At 38.5% G+C, this 16,402-nt stretch overlaps 1 long non-coding RNA gene across 12 annotated transcripts in view; it reads left to right on the forward strand.

Annotated features, from left to right (window-relative positions):
• The window catches only part of LOC127669153 (uncharacterized), a 118,257-nt gene extending 105,473 nt beyond the window's left edge, over window positions 1-12,784 (forward strand). For 10 of the 12 annotated variants that reach the window (XR_007974336.1, XR_007974331.1, XR_007974327.1 and 7 more), the window contains 3 exons: window positions 6,311-6,413; window positions 9,407-9,548; window positions 12,317-12,784. This is a non-coding gene — a long non-coding RNA (uncharacterized LOC127669153). Of the gene's footprint in view, window positions 1-5,812; window positions 5,895-6,310; window positions 6,414-9,406; window positions 9,549-12,316 lie in introns of all 12 variants that reach the window. The other 2 variants (XR_007974332.1, XR_007974328.1) reach the window with 2 other exon arrangements.
• The last annotated feature ends 3,618 nt before the right edge of the window (window positions 12,785-16,402 follow it).

Raw genomic sequence — 16,402 nt, forward strand, 5'->3', positions numbered from 1 at the left:
TTCTGTAATTTCAATTCTAAGTTGAGGCAGGATTATAAATTCAACGCTAGCCTGGACTACATAGTGAGACTTTACCTCAGAAAGCCAGAAACTTGCAAAGATGGAAAGTTAAAAAAAAAAAGATTCAAAGAGGATCTGCTGTAAAGATGGGACTCTAAGTTTGGGGTCATGGTTTTTGCCTTTAACCCTAGTGCTGGGGCACTAGGGAGGCAGAGCAGGCTATCTAGGGACAGACAGTGAGACCTTGTCTAAAAAACCAAAATGTTTATTTTTATTATTACTATCATCATTGTTATTTGTTTGTTTGTTTATTATTGAGACAGGGTTTTTCTGCATAGCCCTGGCTATCCTAGAACTTGTTATATAGACTAAGCTGGCCTGGATCTCAGAAATTCGCTCACTTACCTCTGCCTCCCAAGTGCTGAGATTAAAGGCATGTGCCACCACTGCCTGGCAGATATTTCTTAATATCTGTTATCTAGTCAGATTTCATATATTCAGTTAACTCATAAACATCTCTTACCTCTTTAATGTTTAGATTCTATAGAAAATTGCTTGCAATCCCAGGTCTTGTCCTTATAATTTCTCACATGTAGCTTCTATTAGTTATATTCATAACAGGGATTCTCTTAACGTGTTTCTCTGTGTGTTTTATATTTGACTCTTTTTTGTTGTTGTTGTTGTTGTTTGTTTGTTTGTTTTTTGTTTTTTGTTTTTTTTTTTTTTGGTTTTTTTGAGACAGGTTTCTTCCTGGTTGTCCTGGAACTCACTCTACTGTAGACCAGGCTGGCCTTGAACTCAGAAATCCGCCTGCCTCTGCCTCCCAAGTGGTAGGATTACAGGTGTGCACCACCACGCCCCGTTTTATATTTGACTCTTACTATGAGCTTTGAACAGGTTCAGTTTTGCTACATGAGATTACCTCAAAAATAATGACTTTTATCTTTTAAAGATTTATTTGGCTTATTCATTTTACATAGAAATTTTAAAAAATGTAGAAAAAGTAATAAAGTGACATTTCTGAAACTTTTCAGCTTAATGTATTTTTATTTTTTAAGCCAGAGGACAATCTTGCTTTAAAAGAAAAAAAGCAAAACAAGTCCCAAAAACCCAGAGAAGGCAAACTTTAAATTTCTGCAGTTTCTTAAAGTAGGAAGATAAAAAGGAGGAAGAAGAAGCTATGTCTTTTGAATCAGGAAAAGTTAAATTTGTTTGAGTAATTCAGAAAATTGTGCATGTTCAACTTAGCCATACCCAGGGGCTCCATAAACAATCGCATAACTGGAGTTTTTTAGAGAGAGATGTTATTTGATAACATAATTATTATTTCAGTATTTGATAATAGAGTGCAAGGTTCTTCTACTTTCTTTGGTTTTCAAAATAATGTATTGCTTGCACAGAGTAGGCCAAGAATTGGATGATGAGATGGCTCTGTGGAAAAGATGTTGTTACCAAGCCTGCTGACCTGAGATTGATTCTTTACATGGTTGAAGAAGTATATCCCTCCCTCCCATCCTTTTTTCTCTGTAGCTTTGGCTGTCCTGGAACACATTCTATACACCAGGCTAGCCTTGATCTCACAGATATCTGTCTGCCTCTGCCTCCTGAGTGCTGGCATTAAGCCAGCTGTGGGATAAGACCCAAATCAAAATGACAAAATGGTTTACTAGCACCTAATTATAACAGCCATGGCTGGTTGGTTTTGTGTGTGTATGTTAGTTACTCATGTATTGAACTACATTTGTCTATCCTTCACGGTTATTATTCATACTAATACTCAACTCATAACATTTTTAGCCAGTGGGGCTTCTAACTGATAGCTTTTGTTTTATTTAGTATTGAGAAGAGCCTAACACATTTTATTGAGTATTGAGAAGAGCCTAACATATTTTTTCCTTATGCCTCAGACTTAGAATCTGTCATTTCTTCACAAAACCCTGCTTCACTGTTAGCTGTAAATTTGTATTAGAAGACCATATTGTGGATACTAGGAATGTTCATCATACTGAGATGACTGTTTCCCTGTACCTTTTCTGGTGTATAAGCCTAGTTTTTAAAAAAACACTTTATGAATTTGTATTGATCCTAATAATTCATGTTTGTTCACTTTTCATATGCTCTCATCTTTTTAGAGACATGTCTGACAGGATCTTCTTTTCCCACCCTCCAAAAGCTGAAATCAGAGAGTATACACTATTATGCTTACTCTTAGTTTTTGTGGATTCATGCCTCTCCCCCTGCCCCAAATTAGTTGATTATTTCTCAGAGCGAGGTCTGATTCTATAGCCTGGGCTGCAAGGGAAGATCCTATTTAAAACAACAGCAGCAATAACCACAACCATTATAGTGTCATATGTCTGTAGTCTTAGCAAAGAGGCTAAAGGGTAAGGCCAGCCAGTCTACATACAAATTTCAGGCCCACTAAGACAAAATCGTGCCTTAAAAAAAACAAAACAAAACCAAAAAAACCTGAAAAATCAACCAAATAAAACTACTTGATTGCATGAATTTCATTTGCTCGTGGCTATGGCTACTGTAATTTTTCTATCTATCGAAACCTTAGAGAAACAATTTCCACTTGCACTTTTCCACCTTAACCTTGTTAGTGTTGTTCTAGTTATCTTTACTGCTTATGCTGAAGACGGTTTTGGCTCTCTTTTTTTGAACCCAATGGCCTTAATTGAGATAGTGTTTCCATGCTGTAGAAGAGTGAACTTATCATTGTTGGCTATTTACTCTGTTAAACATATTAGCTTCTTTGTTTTCCTGCTTTCCTCTCTGGCAAAAACCCTGATATATTCTGAGGATGTCTCTCAGTGGTAGAAGACTTGCCTAGTGTATGCAAGGTCCAAAGTACAGTCTATAACTCTGCAAAGACAGCCCCTCTCCCAACATATACAACATATATGTGCTGTAGAAATTTAACATTAAGTAAGTTTCCCCCTTTCAAACAAGTATCTCATCTTGTGTTTCCTATTTTAATACATTTGTGTCATTTTAAGAACTAAGATGAGATATACTATGTTCAAATGTAATAAACAACATATATACAAATAATAGTAGATAAACATATCTATGTTCACAGTATTATACAACCATTAACCTTTTCTAGTTTCAAAACCATTTCACCACTTCATCAAGTATCTTCAGTGTTTGTGTTATTTATAAGTATGTACCAACATGCCTAGCATGGTTTTTAAAGAATGACTGCTATCTTTTTAACTATGTATACATTTGTGTCTGTATATGGGTTTGTGCATTTGAGGCCAGAAGATGGCATCATCTCCCCTAGAGCTGGAGTTACACCTAATATGGGTATTGGGAATCAAACTCAAGTTCTCTGCAACTGCTATATCATCTTTTTCTTTTTTTCTTTTCCTCTCTTTTCCTTTCTTTCTTTCTTTTTCTTTTTTTAGATTTATTTATTTATTTTATGTATATGAGTACAATGTAATTGTCTTCAGATACCAGAAGAGGGCATCGGATCCTATAATAGGTGGTTGTGAGCCACCATATGGTTGCTGGGAATTGAACTCAGGACATCTGGAAGAGCAGTTAGTGCTCTTAAATAACGAACCATCTCTCAAGCTCCCTGGTATATCATCTTTTAAGCTCTGAGCCATCTATCCAACTTTTTTTTTTTTTTTTTTTTTTGGTTTTTTGAGACAGGGTTTCTCTGTGTAGTCCTGGCTGTCCTGTAACTCACTCTGTAGACCAGGCTGGCCTCGAACTCAGAAACCCACCTGCCTCTGCCTCCCAAGTGCTGGGATTACAGGCGTGCGCCACCACGCCTGGCTATCTATCCAACTTCTAAAACTGGTTTTTGAACATTTAAACCTCCCAAGCTCGCCCTACTTTTTGAAAATGTATTAAGAACAAATACATTCCAATTCTTCCAAGGGTTATCATTGCTCCATGTATGAAGTTGAAACTTAATATGGCTAACAAACGCCTTTACTTTCCAGTTTTTGCCATTTTGTCTTGTTTCATTTATGCCTCCTTGTTCAGTATAGGCCCAGTTATTCATTGTAGATATTCTATAAGTCTTTCTCTTTCCCTTTCTCCCTCCAAGGCAGGGTCTCATTATTAGTCACAGTCATTTTGCAACTTAACCCACCTCTACTTCCCATGTTCTGGAATAAAATGTGTGTGTCCCTCTGTGCTGCACCCCCTTCCCCCTTTTTAAACTTTTGAGACTAGACATCACAATATAGACTTGGCTGGCCTCAGAGTTGTGGTGCTCTTCCTGCCTTTTTTTTTTTAAAGCTATTAAAGATTGTTATATGCCCTTCTTTTGTACTTCTTTAACCCCTATTCCTTGTACTACTTTTAGGTTACCTATTTCACATTGTCCTTACTTATATATTTTTCTGGAACAATGAACCCATGATAGTCAAATGCTAGGTAATACAATACAGGCTGCAACTATAATGAATAGGATTTTTAACAGAAGTCAAGATTATTTAATAAATTATTTTTAAAAAGGTTTCAAAGATAGGAGGGCAGTTCTTGAGCTAGACCTCAAAGGAACCATTCCCATCAACACTAAAGTGTGTATGTGTATTCTTTTTTAGTAGCTAGCAACATAGTTGGGATTCAGTGAAAGGTATATGATTATAAACATAATAAGTTTAAAATGCAAATCATATCTTAATGGTATTTTAAAATACAGATTTTATCTGTTTGCTTTGCTTATTAGATTTATAAAATCTGTGTTCAAAATCCAAGAAAAGAAGTTCTTTGTGTTAAAATACAATTTAATTCTTTATTTTTATCATTTTGTTGTTGTTGTCTGCATGTTGTGATGTACATTAATTACTTTATTGTTAGTTGGACAAAATAATTGATCAAAACAGCTTTAGGAAGAATTGTTTATGGTTCATCAATTATTTAGTTCGTCATGCTTGGTAAGGTATGATAGCTGCAATGTGACAGCAGTAAAATGATGGGAGTGGGTATGAGTCTTGTATTCTGTTTCACAATCCTTTTAGAATAGTTCCAACCACATTCCAAATTAAACTGTTTTAGAAGCACCCTCAGACATGCACAAGAGGTGTATCTCCCAAGTAATTTCAAATTCCAGTAGATTGACAAATGAAGATGGACCTAATAGCCCTATATGAAGTTGTAATTGTTGAACTAAAACCACCTTTGATTGCTCAAAGTTATGGAGTTAGTGCTTCCATAGTTACCAGCACACTGTTTGGCATTTTATAATACTCTGTGTTGTATTATATTTGCTTTCATGATTAGATGGCTTATCTTGATGATGGGCAAGTACTGTATGAGAATCATGTACTCATTTAGATTTCTGGCAAGTCCTTTCTAAACTGCTCTTAAACATGTTTTGTCCTTACTCACTGCCCAGTTTGAATCAGTCAGTCCTCAGCTCTCTTGACAAAATAATAACTTTTCTGGTGATTGTTGTGTATACTTACTATCATGATTCTTATCCTGCCTTCAAAGATGATAGTATATTAAAATTATCAAATTATATAGTATACCTATTATATATACCTATAGGTATATATAGTATACCTCTAATGTCAGTTACACTTACTTAAGGCTATTTGAAAAACTCATGTGATCTGCCCATTACAAAGACATCCTTATTTTATTACGTCCATCTCTGTAAACTCTTAAGGTTATACTCTTCCTAACCTGTTGTTTGATGATCCTTTGTTGGCCTTTGTTTTTCTACCTTACTAGTTCCTTGTCTCGATTCTTAATTTTCTGCCCTCATCATCTATTCTTCATGGCAGAACACTGTTTAGAAGAGAAGAATCTTATGATACCATCACTATTTCTGTAGGCACCAGCTATTCTTAGAAAGCTATTCCTGTTGCATAGTTGAATGTACCTCAAGGCATCATGGCAATCAGACAGATGTTAATGTAAGTAAGAGTTGAAAACACTCGGCAATTCTGACGTAAAAGTGCTTTTGGTTGTTTTTTAAGAATTAGTCTTAAAGGCTATAGAAAACTTGCCATTTCTGATTTGATTTGACTTTTGATTTTCTTTCAACTAAAATCTCTTGTGAGAATCAGCCTTATTTGCATTTTGATTGCCTCTCATAAAACCTACCCAGAATGCTAAGAGCTTTTGTTGAATCCCAAGGTAGATGTAGGAAGACAAAACAATTCCATCTGGATAGGTTAATATACCCATGGCTTCCTTGTTGTATGGAAATGTTATAGTTATGAAGTAGCATTTTAATAGTTTTCATAGTTTATAGCTTATTTATGGTCATACTTTACCTGTTGGAGAAAAACTGTTTTAAAGTTTTTATTGAAATTTTCTTTTTCCACAGAACTCAACAAAAATCCAGTGGGAGGCTTTTCAGCAGGTTTAATAGAAGACAATGATCTCTATCGTTGGGAAGTCCTTATTATTGGTCCTCCAGATACACTTTAGTAAGTATACTGGAACTGACATCTTCACTCCTTCAACTAAAATTAAAACTTAATTTTGAAAATTGAAAAAAATTCTAAAGTAGCAAGCAAAATGGTTATATCGAGTATCATTTCAATGTGATCATGTGTAGAGCCTTTGTGTTATGCTTGAAGCTCTAATGTCTAAAACATGTTTTTAAAAAGATAGCTTCAGAAATTTAAGCTATGTTGCTGCTGGAATAAATATGTTATGAAAAGCTTTTTCTAGTGAGGTTATATGTAACCCTCCCCCCCCCCCACCACACACACACACACAGGGTTTTTCTGTGTAGCCCTGGCTGTCCTGGAACTTTCTCTGTAGACCAGATTGACCTCAGAATCAGAGATCTGCGTGGTTCTGCCCCCTGAATCCTGGGATTTAAGATGTGTGCTATGTGCTACTATTGCCTGACTGTAAATAATTTACACACACACACACACACACACACCCCTTCTATAATTTAGGATATTAATTTTTGTAAGCTTGGAGGAGAAGAGAAAATTTCATCTCTAATTATATCAAATAATTATCTAAGTCTAATTATCTATCTTAGACTTATCTAAGTCTAAGTTACTATGCTAATGTAGCTGACCTGCCTTCTGCTTTCCTCTGAAGCTAGAGAGTCTCAGGCACTTAGCACTTCACCCTAAAACAGCAGGAGATTAAGGACAGAATTAGTTGCTAGAGTCTTTTCCCCGTTGTTCAGATGCCTCTTGCTTGTCAGTCTAAGGAGGAAGTTAGAAGCAATAAACTTCTATTAAACCAGGAGAAGAGAATAACACTTGCAGAAAGAAAAACTTTTACATAAGTGAATATGCATAATCTCACAGAAATTTATACACAGCTTCAAACATAACAGAGATTTCATTTCCACATTTTCACACAAATTCATACCTACATGCACATCTGATCCCAGCTTGCATGCATTCTCACAATTTCACACTAACACAAGTTTACAACAGAGAATGTTTACATGCATATCCATTAGAAGTAATTATCTAGCTAGACATCTATCATTTGTCTTCTCTACAGGTTCATAGAAAGTTTAAAACCATAACACACACACACATGCATACATTCTCACAATCACATACTTACACACACATCCATACTTACATATGCATATGGAGCAAAAGACCAGCACTGGTGCAGAAAGAACTCACTCATTCTGGATGAAAAATATTTATTGCATTGAGAAGGAAAAAGTTTCACCCTTTTAATGCTATGAATTAAATCCATGTTTGTAAAAAAAAAAAAAAAAAAATAAGTCTAAGCCTGTTTTGTCCTTACCATGGGACCTGTCCTCTCCTATGGCAAGGCGAAGCCTGCCTGCTCCTTCTGTTCTCTGCAACATCTTTTTTTTCTTCTTTCCCTCTGCATCCTGCACATTGTTCTCTTAGTTATTTTATGTTACCTATAGTTTCTAAGTTATTCTACTCTCCATTCTCCTATTCTCCTTCTAATCTTGTTCTCTTATGACTAAAAACTTCTCCTCAGTTCAGTTCTTCTCTCAGCTCTGTTCCTCAAACCTAAATTCTTCTTTTCTCTCTTCTCTTTGTCTTCAGCCCTTAAAACATCTTTCAGAATACATAATCACACGTTACAAAGTTCAACATAAGTTCACACAAAATATCAAATCACCGATTGAAATAAGGAGTTTACAAAAGAGAATGTTTACATGCATATCCATTAGAAGTAATCATCTAGCTAGACATCTATCATTTGTCTTCACTACAGGTTAATAGGAAGTTTAAAACCATGACTAAGTTATAAGTGAAATTTCGTATAGATAAACCCAGTCAATATTTGATCTTCTGTCCTAACACCTATAATAAATCCTAGTTCCCTTTTTATGACCTTTGGTTGTATTACAACCTCTTGGCTCTGTGTAGGAGAATGTCTGGCTGCCATCTAAGAGTACTTAATAAAAGGGCTTAAAAGGGGAGAGTATAGGGGGTTAGGTGAGTGTGGGTAGGCGGCGTGGAGGAAGGTGTCCAGGCGGGCCCTTGCCTGGGCACCTCTGCGCCTGAGGGACCACCCCCCCACACACACACACACACAGGCATGGTATAGAATAGAGTTTATTCAGAGTAGGGGATGGAAGTTAGTGGTAGAGAGAGAGGCAGAGAGAGAGAGAGAGAGAGAGAGAGAGAGAGAGAGAGAGAGAGAGAGAGGGAGAGGGAGAGGGAGAGGGAGAGGGAGAGGGAGAGGGAGAGAGAACAGAGAGAGAGAGAATAGAGAGAGTTTAGTGGAGGCCAGCCATGACCATGTGGAGGGAGGAAGGAGGAAGAGCCCCAGGGGCAGAGAGGTGAGAATGTGGAAGAGCTGAGAGCAAAAAGAGAAAGAGGAGGAGCAAGTAGCCCCTCTTATACTGGGCCAGATCTCTGGGGCAGGGCATACCTGGGTATTTCCAGGTAGGTGTGGGGTGGAGCTTAGACAGAACCCCAACACTTAACTGTGACACTTGGGAGACTGGCAGACTTTTCATTGCAGTTTTGACTATCAGAAAAGGACCTAATAGAAGTTCCACTATTAAAGAACTTAATAATCACAGATAAAATTTTAGGAATTGTTATAGCATCATCAATAAAACTTGTCATCTATTTGTCTGCATAGCAACACTATAAGACAGTACATCTTTGTGGATCTACAGAGATCTGCTCCAAAGGGGTGTGCTGTTTTAGATTGAGTCGGTTTATCAGAAACATTGCTGGAGCCACTCTTGGTGTATGCTTTTAATCCTATCAGGTGAACATCAGTGAATTCCTGGCCAGCGTGGTCTACATAGAGAATTTCAGAAGACCCTGTCTTAAAAAAAATTAGGTGATGTTATATGGTGATGCTTTTTAAGATTTAATGCATAAGTGATTAATGAACAAATGTTATATAATTAAAATTCCATGAAAAAAATCCATTACATGACCTTAACATCCTTTTGTACTTAGAGAAACAATTCAATTTCTTTTTCTCACAGGAAAAACAGTGGCTCTGTCAGCAACCATGGCACAGGAAGGTCACCTTTTCATCCTGGTGCTAACATCCAGCTGGAGTGGCAGTATTACCAAAATAAAATCCTGAAAGGAGAAGCAGGTACACATGAGTGTTTAAAAGCCATGGTAAGCTCAGGATGTTGCTGGTGGTGTTGGTACCTTAGAAGTACAAGTAGAATTAGAATAATTAACAGTTTGAAGTTGAAGGTTTTAAGGATGCTAGTGACTGTAGAGAGAATGTCTTGTGTATTGTACTAAAAGAAAACTATGGCCTATAGGAAAGTGTAGAATACAAGATGAGACATTCAGAAGGCAGAAAGAATTCTGGGATAGAGCCAGGGATGAGATATTTGCCTGGGAAAATGTGACGAGACTGACACATGGTACCTGAGCCCAGGTAAGTAGTCATATGTCAGAAAGTAGATTTGAGTAAGTGGGTTATAATGCACTGTGGCCTAGTCAGAGAAGACTAGCTATAAGGCCAAGATATTTGTAAGTATACATATTTTGAGTCTGAGTTTTATTTCTGGGAGCATGGGGCTGGGAAGAAGACCTAGGTCCAAACTTCTACAAGTGACAACTTGAATCACAACAAAATCTAAATCTGAGCAGATGACCAGTGCATAGTTATGTTTTCTGGAATTGGATGATGGTGTTTTCCTGAAACCCAATCTACTGTGTATAAATTTAGATTGGGATTGAAAAGCATGGTGTGAATTGTTTTCATATTAACTAGAGAAGTTATTAGCCATTTGGCTTATGTCACAGTGAAGACACTGAAGTTTGTGTTCTTCAGTATTTTTAAGAATTTAAAGGTAGACACGGTGGTACCTAATCCCAGTCTTTGGGAGATAGCACCAGGAGAACAGTATTTTCAAGGGAAGGCTACATAGTAGGGAAACCCTGGTTTAAGAAAGGACACAACCTCTTTTGGAACCAGAATCTAAATGCCTCATTTGAGTGAACTTGTTTTTTAGAAGAAATATTTTCATAGCTGTCTTAGAAAACTAGTCTCTTTACATTCATAAGACCTTTATGTAGTTTTTATTCCTTGCATTACAATTTGAAAGAAATTGGAAATTCTTTCTCATTGGTTTCCTTGTGGAATAAATTGTTAAAACCACAAATCTTTAAAAAAAAAAATCATTCTTTTAGAGAAGCATTTACCAGAAGACCGATATATAGCACAGTAAAAAGAATCTAGAGTTTGGTTTTATCCAAGTTACTTTGGTTTCCTGTTTTGTCAGATATAAAACACTGGGATTATTTTATAAAAGACCCAGATGAGGCAAAACAGAGTCTGGGCATCTGGAGTTCTTTTCTGGAATTAGTCTTTCTTGATTGTAATCATCTGCTTACACATTGTATTGGGAAACATAATTGTAGGCACACATTTATACTTTATCTATCTATCTATCTATCTATCTATCTATCTATCTATCTATCTATCTATCAGTTTTTCAAGTTTTCTAAGGCTTTTATTAGCTGTTATCTGTTTTCAGAAAATTTTGAGAGTTAGTGATTTTTGTCAGTATATCATGGGGTAACTTCCTGAACTTGTTTAGGCCTTGCTTCATTGTTTGTAGTTAGTTTCTTAAGCACACCTTTGTACAACGTTGCTTTATCTTTCTGGATTTTTTATATGGTATTATTTTTTAAAAAAGATTTATTTATTTTATGTATACGAGTACACTGTAGCTGTCTTCAGACACACCAAAAAGGGACATTTGATAACATTGCAGATGGTAGTGAGCCACCGCGTGGTTGCTGGGATTTGAACTCAGGACCTCTGAAAGAGCAGTTGGTGCTCTTAACCACTGAGCCATCTCTCTAGCCCCTCTACATGGTATTATAAAAAGATAAAAACTTGAGTTCTAGAAAGCAAGAAATGTGTAGCTGAAGGAAGTACACAGTACTAGTGGCATGTTGAACACTAAGTAAATACTTCCTGAACATCTGTCAAAATGAGAAAAACCCTCAGATGTATATATTTAATAGTGTCTAAGTTCCTTTGTTGCACAGTCTGGTGGGTGAGTCTAAGTTGGCTGATTGTTTAAAAAGTCTGCATCGAGATTTTGGCCTTGGTAGGCACTTGTTCTTTGAAAGTAGCAAGGAGCCGGCGATCTTCTTTTGTCTTGCTTTCCATCACTGTCTGTTCTTTGCCTCTTTTCAGCCACTGGGTTTTATAATATTTAACAACCTTTTATACTTAAATCTCCTTCATTTCTAAATCTGAGCAGATGATCAGAAGCCAAATATTAGAGGAAATGTTTGAGTTCCACTTGCTATTGAAAATTGATGAAAGGAGATTTTCCTCTCCTTAAAAAAAGTGGCTATAATAACTTGATAATATATTCTTGTTTTAACATTATGATGTATGTTTTTGTATCTTAAGCACTTTAACCCCTTTGGCACTTGTGAAAATATTTGCTATTCATAAAACAACTAGATACTCTTTTATTAAGTTTGCAGCCAACCCTGTCTAGAAATTGTCTTCCAATGCCTTTTACTTTTCATGGTACTTCATTCTATGGGTCAATATTAGACATAGCATCAAAATTAAATGTACTAAGAGTCAGTTTAAAAGTTAGGCTCTGGACTGAGCAGACATGTATAGACATGTACGCAGAGACCACCTGAGTATAAGATTGTTTGGGACACAGCCCCCCAGGGCCCCACCTGCACCTAGGAGCTGTGCTGTGCTGCTACAGCCTTCTGTGTACCTAATCAGAATTTATTTAACTTTTAAAGTAGTTTCTCTGTATGTCTAGAATAAAATAAAAATAAATTTCTGAGAATGAGAAAGCCACCAGAGTGGCTTTCCTAGGTTTTGCTTTGATGTTGGAAATAGGATTGTGGTGATGAAATAACTTACTGGCGCTTCTTGTTTCCAGACAGGAAAACTCGAAGATCTCAGGGAAGTCTGTTTTTTGAAGTGTTCAGGAACGAGAGGTGTTTTATTATCTTTAGTGTGATGTTTTCTACCATTTTTGTACGAGGAGTTTTTCCTGTGTTGAATTTTGGTTCTTAAGTTGGAAAGTAAAGCAACCTAGTAATATTCTTCATTCCTACCTTTGCTCTCTTTTTTTAATGTGTTGTTTTCCCTTTATTGTTTATGAAAATGAAACCATATCTTTGTAATAATAAAAACTTTGAGGTGATGCATCAAATTATTCTAATAAACTTATGATTGTGCCTATGTAAATTATATTTCCATAGTACTAGTTATTTTTACTTAGCATTTGTCCTTGGCAAAATGGCTTTTTGTAATTCCTTTTATATCTCGGTCTCAACTTTAAGTCAGGATATTAAGCCTTGTGTCTGACAGTTAAAAATAAACATGAAACACTGCTTGTCTTTTTAACATTTGTCCCAAAATTTAATGATTAATAAATTACTCTGTATGGACTATGTTCCAGGAGTCTTTGCTAAGTGGTTTCCCTTTTGATATTGAGAAGCAGCATATAAATTGGCACACTCAGCAAGAAACAGATTTGTAGAGATAATAATGGTACTTGGTTGGGTTACATGGTAGGAAAGGAACCGGGATTTTCACTTACTTCCTTTTCATTCATAACCCAGGTCCTAACTCTTTTGTGGGCTATATTTTAAAAGAACAGAGTTTTTGCATTTTTGCCATACATTTGTAGGTGTTTTTTCCTCCAAATCACTGGCAGTTTTTTATTATTTCTGCCTAAGACAATATCTGTTTCCTGGAAGCTATACTCATGGGTGTTTAGAGGATGTTGGAATTTGGACTCCAGGCCTCATGATTGCACAATAAGTTCTTTTAACCTGGGGACCATCTGTCTAGTCCCCAGAACAGTAGTTTATAAAGAGTTTAATATAGATTTAAACGTGGAGATTAGGGAGGAGAAACACATGTAAGCATGATAGGCATGAGATAAGGAGAGGTAGATGTGGGGAAGCGAGCTATGTAAACCAAAGACAGAAGTGAGTCTGGGCCAACAAGAGATGATGTGAAAAACCTTTAATTAGTTAATTAATTAATAATTACATTAATTTATTCTGTGTTCATATGTGTGTGTTAGTGTGCATTTATAGAGGCCAGAGGATAGTGACTGGGCAGTTTATTGTCCTACCACATGGGTTCTGGTGATCGAACGTGGATCCTCATGTTTACTAACAAGTGCTTTAACCCCCTTTAAAATTACATTTATTATTTGTGTATGTGGGGGTGGGCAGGAGTTGTATATGTGGATGGTGTAGAAATTATTTAATCCCAACTCCAGTTTTTACCCTGCCTTTGACCACTTAGTTCTCAGACAAACATTGCACACAACCTTTCTATGTACAATTGGCCTTAATCAGCACAAGAGCTGGGCAGATTGTGCACCTCTCGCTGTTGTCTATTTCCCACTACTAATCCCACGATAGAACGTGCCATGTTTCATTTGAACGGCTCTTATTTACAGGTAGCCAACCCACATGGTCTTTATTTTACGACTCGCCTAACCCATGGTGTCTTCCCCCTTGTGGTTCTTCTCTGATGCTGGAAGTCCTGGAATGCTAAACCCTGCCTGCATGGGTTTCTTCTGCCCAGCTATTGACTGTTGTCATCTCTATTCACCAATCAGAAATAATTTGGAGGCAAGGTCACATAGCCTCACTTGGATCTACCTGTGCACTTTCTTGTGTCTGGGACAATACATACAACAGACCAAACCTCATCAATAGAGGTCCCAGGTATTGGACAGGTTATATCAGACTTGGCTGCAAGAACCTTTACCCATTGAGCTCTCTTACTGCAGCGGATGAAAATCCTTTTACAGGATAGTTTGGTCCTGTGGCCCTGCACATGTAAGCTTGCGTGTGGAGACCAGAGGACAACCTTGGATGTCATTCTTCAGGTGCCATCCACTGTTTTCTGTAAAACAGGATTTTTGATTGGCTTTGAATTGGATAGGTAGGCTCAGATGGCTGGCTAGGGAGGACATGGAGTCTCTGTCTCCCTGGCACAAGTGTGTGCCACCAAACCAGATTTTATTATTGTTGTTATTATTATTATTGTAATTGGCTTCTTATGTTTGGACTGAGTATCTGACTCAAGGCTTTCCATGAGAGCAGGAGGCCCACCATTCACCAAATCATGAGGCACCCCATGATCAGGAAGAGTGTGGTATGTTTACCACTTCCATGCAGATTTTCCCAGGTACCCCAAGCCCCAGAACTGTCACGACCATGAGAGTCATCACATACAAGCCTGACAGGAATATGTCCTCCTGCAATCCCCAAGAGCAGCTCTCTGGATCCCTGCAGTCTCCCAAGAATGTAACACTCACAGGCTCCTCCTCTGGGGATACCTTTCAGAAAGAGACCCTTATGGAGGAAAATAACCTCACCCAGGAAGTGGCCTTCAATCAAGAAGAAGCTGTCCATTGGAAAGCTGTGGTCATTCAGGAAAAGCCCATTTCTGATGGCCAGCCTCAGGGTGCAAGCTGAGCTTCCCCTCAAACCTGGCAATACCACTGCAAGGGCAGGAGGAAGACAATCATGAACGGCCTCCAAAATCTCTGCTGCTGCTGCCATTCTCCCACAAGAACCCTGCTCCAAGGAAAGAAGCTGGATCCTGGAGTCCTTCCCAGGATCAGGTGGGTGCAAGTCCTCATTCATTTATTCCTTACTCTGTCTTGTCCTTTGTGAGAAATGAAGAGTGCGCCCCCTTGTGGCACATTTAGGAACTTAATATTCTGTCACTTCAGAACAATTCAATAGAAACCCCTGAAAGACCACCTCATGGTTTCTGAGCCTGAAGTGGAGAGCAGAGATGCTGAGAGCAGGGAGAGGGGAGGGTGAGGGCATAGCCAAAGGAAACAGAGAGTCACTGGCAAGCCAGATGGGTGCTGTGGCCAGGCAGCAGCCCAGTATGACCTGTGTGTTTTCAAGTCATTAAGACACTCCCTCCTGTTTCATTCTGCTTTTAAGTCTGGAAGAGGACCAGCCCCAGCTCCATGACTTGTGAGTCATGGGTGGGGGTCAGTCTGGCTGGGAATCAGATAGCGCCTTAGGGAGGCCAGGCCAGATGTCCAGGAGCCAGTGTGGTCACAGGCCCATTCTGCGCAGGAAGACATGTGCACAGCAGCCCAGACCTGTCCAGGTAAAATCCCAGGCAGGCAGGTCTGGCTTTTCACAGGGTCATGCTCAGTGGAGTGGGCTGAGGTGCAAAAGTGCCCCAGAGTTGTCTGCAGAACAGTAGCCCTGTGTCCTCTCCTCCAGCCTGAGTAAACATCAGAGTGGATCGACGGGAAGTGTCTGTCCTTTGCTCTGTTTCTCACAGTGAGCATGGTATTCTTTATAATCTTTCCTTAGAGAAGCCTCCCTAGCCAGCCTGTCCAACCTTCCCTAAAGTGGGTTCCCAAGTTGAGAATGAGGCCTGCAGTGTCTCTGTGGGTGTCCTCTACAAAACAGCCTACTGCCAACCTTTTACAAACCCCACCCACACTTATTCCCCTGCCAAAGCCATGATAGTTCACATGACTTGAGTCCTCAGACCTAACTCAGAGCAAAGTTTATGAAAACCACAGCTGTGGGGTGACTCCAGGGGCAGCTGTACCCTCTCTCTCCACCATTTCTACCCTGGAGTTCCTCACCTCCTGCCTTGCTACGCTTCTTCCTTCCAGGCCACCATTCGCCTTATCAACGGGAAGTCAGACACCCCACCAAGTTCCACACTGTGTGAGAATGATGGCTATTGTGACCAGGGTGAATCTAGAGACCCTTCTGATGAGCAGCAAACTGCTGTGCATCTGGAGTCCAGTCTCATCTCAGCTGCAAGTCTCTACCTGGAGCCTGCACTCAGCTGGACACATCTGAAGATTGCTTCCATTCCTTTGAGTGTGTGCACATTTCTTGTTCTTGCCCAGGTAAGCAGGTGTGTTCTGACTAGCAGCTGTGGAGCTAACCTCATGTAACTTCTCTATGCTTCATGATGGACAGAAGAGAAGGCACAAGTGACTACA

The sequence above is a fragment of the Apodemus sylvaticus genome, chromosome 19 (assembly GCF_947179515.1).
Source record: "Apodemus sylvaticus chromosome 19, mApoSyl1.1, whole genome shotgun sequence".
In the NCBI taxonomy this organism is placed as follows: Eukaryota; Metazoa; Chordata; class Mammalia; order Rodentia; family Muridae; genus Apodemus; species Apodemus sylvaticus.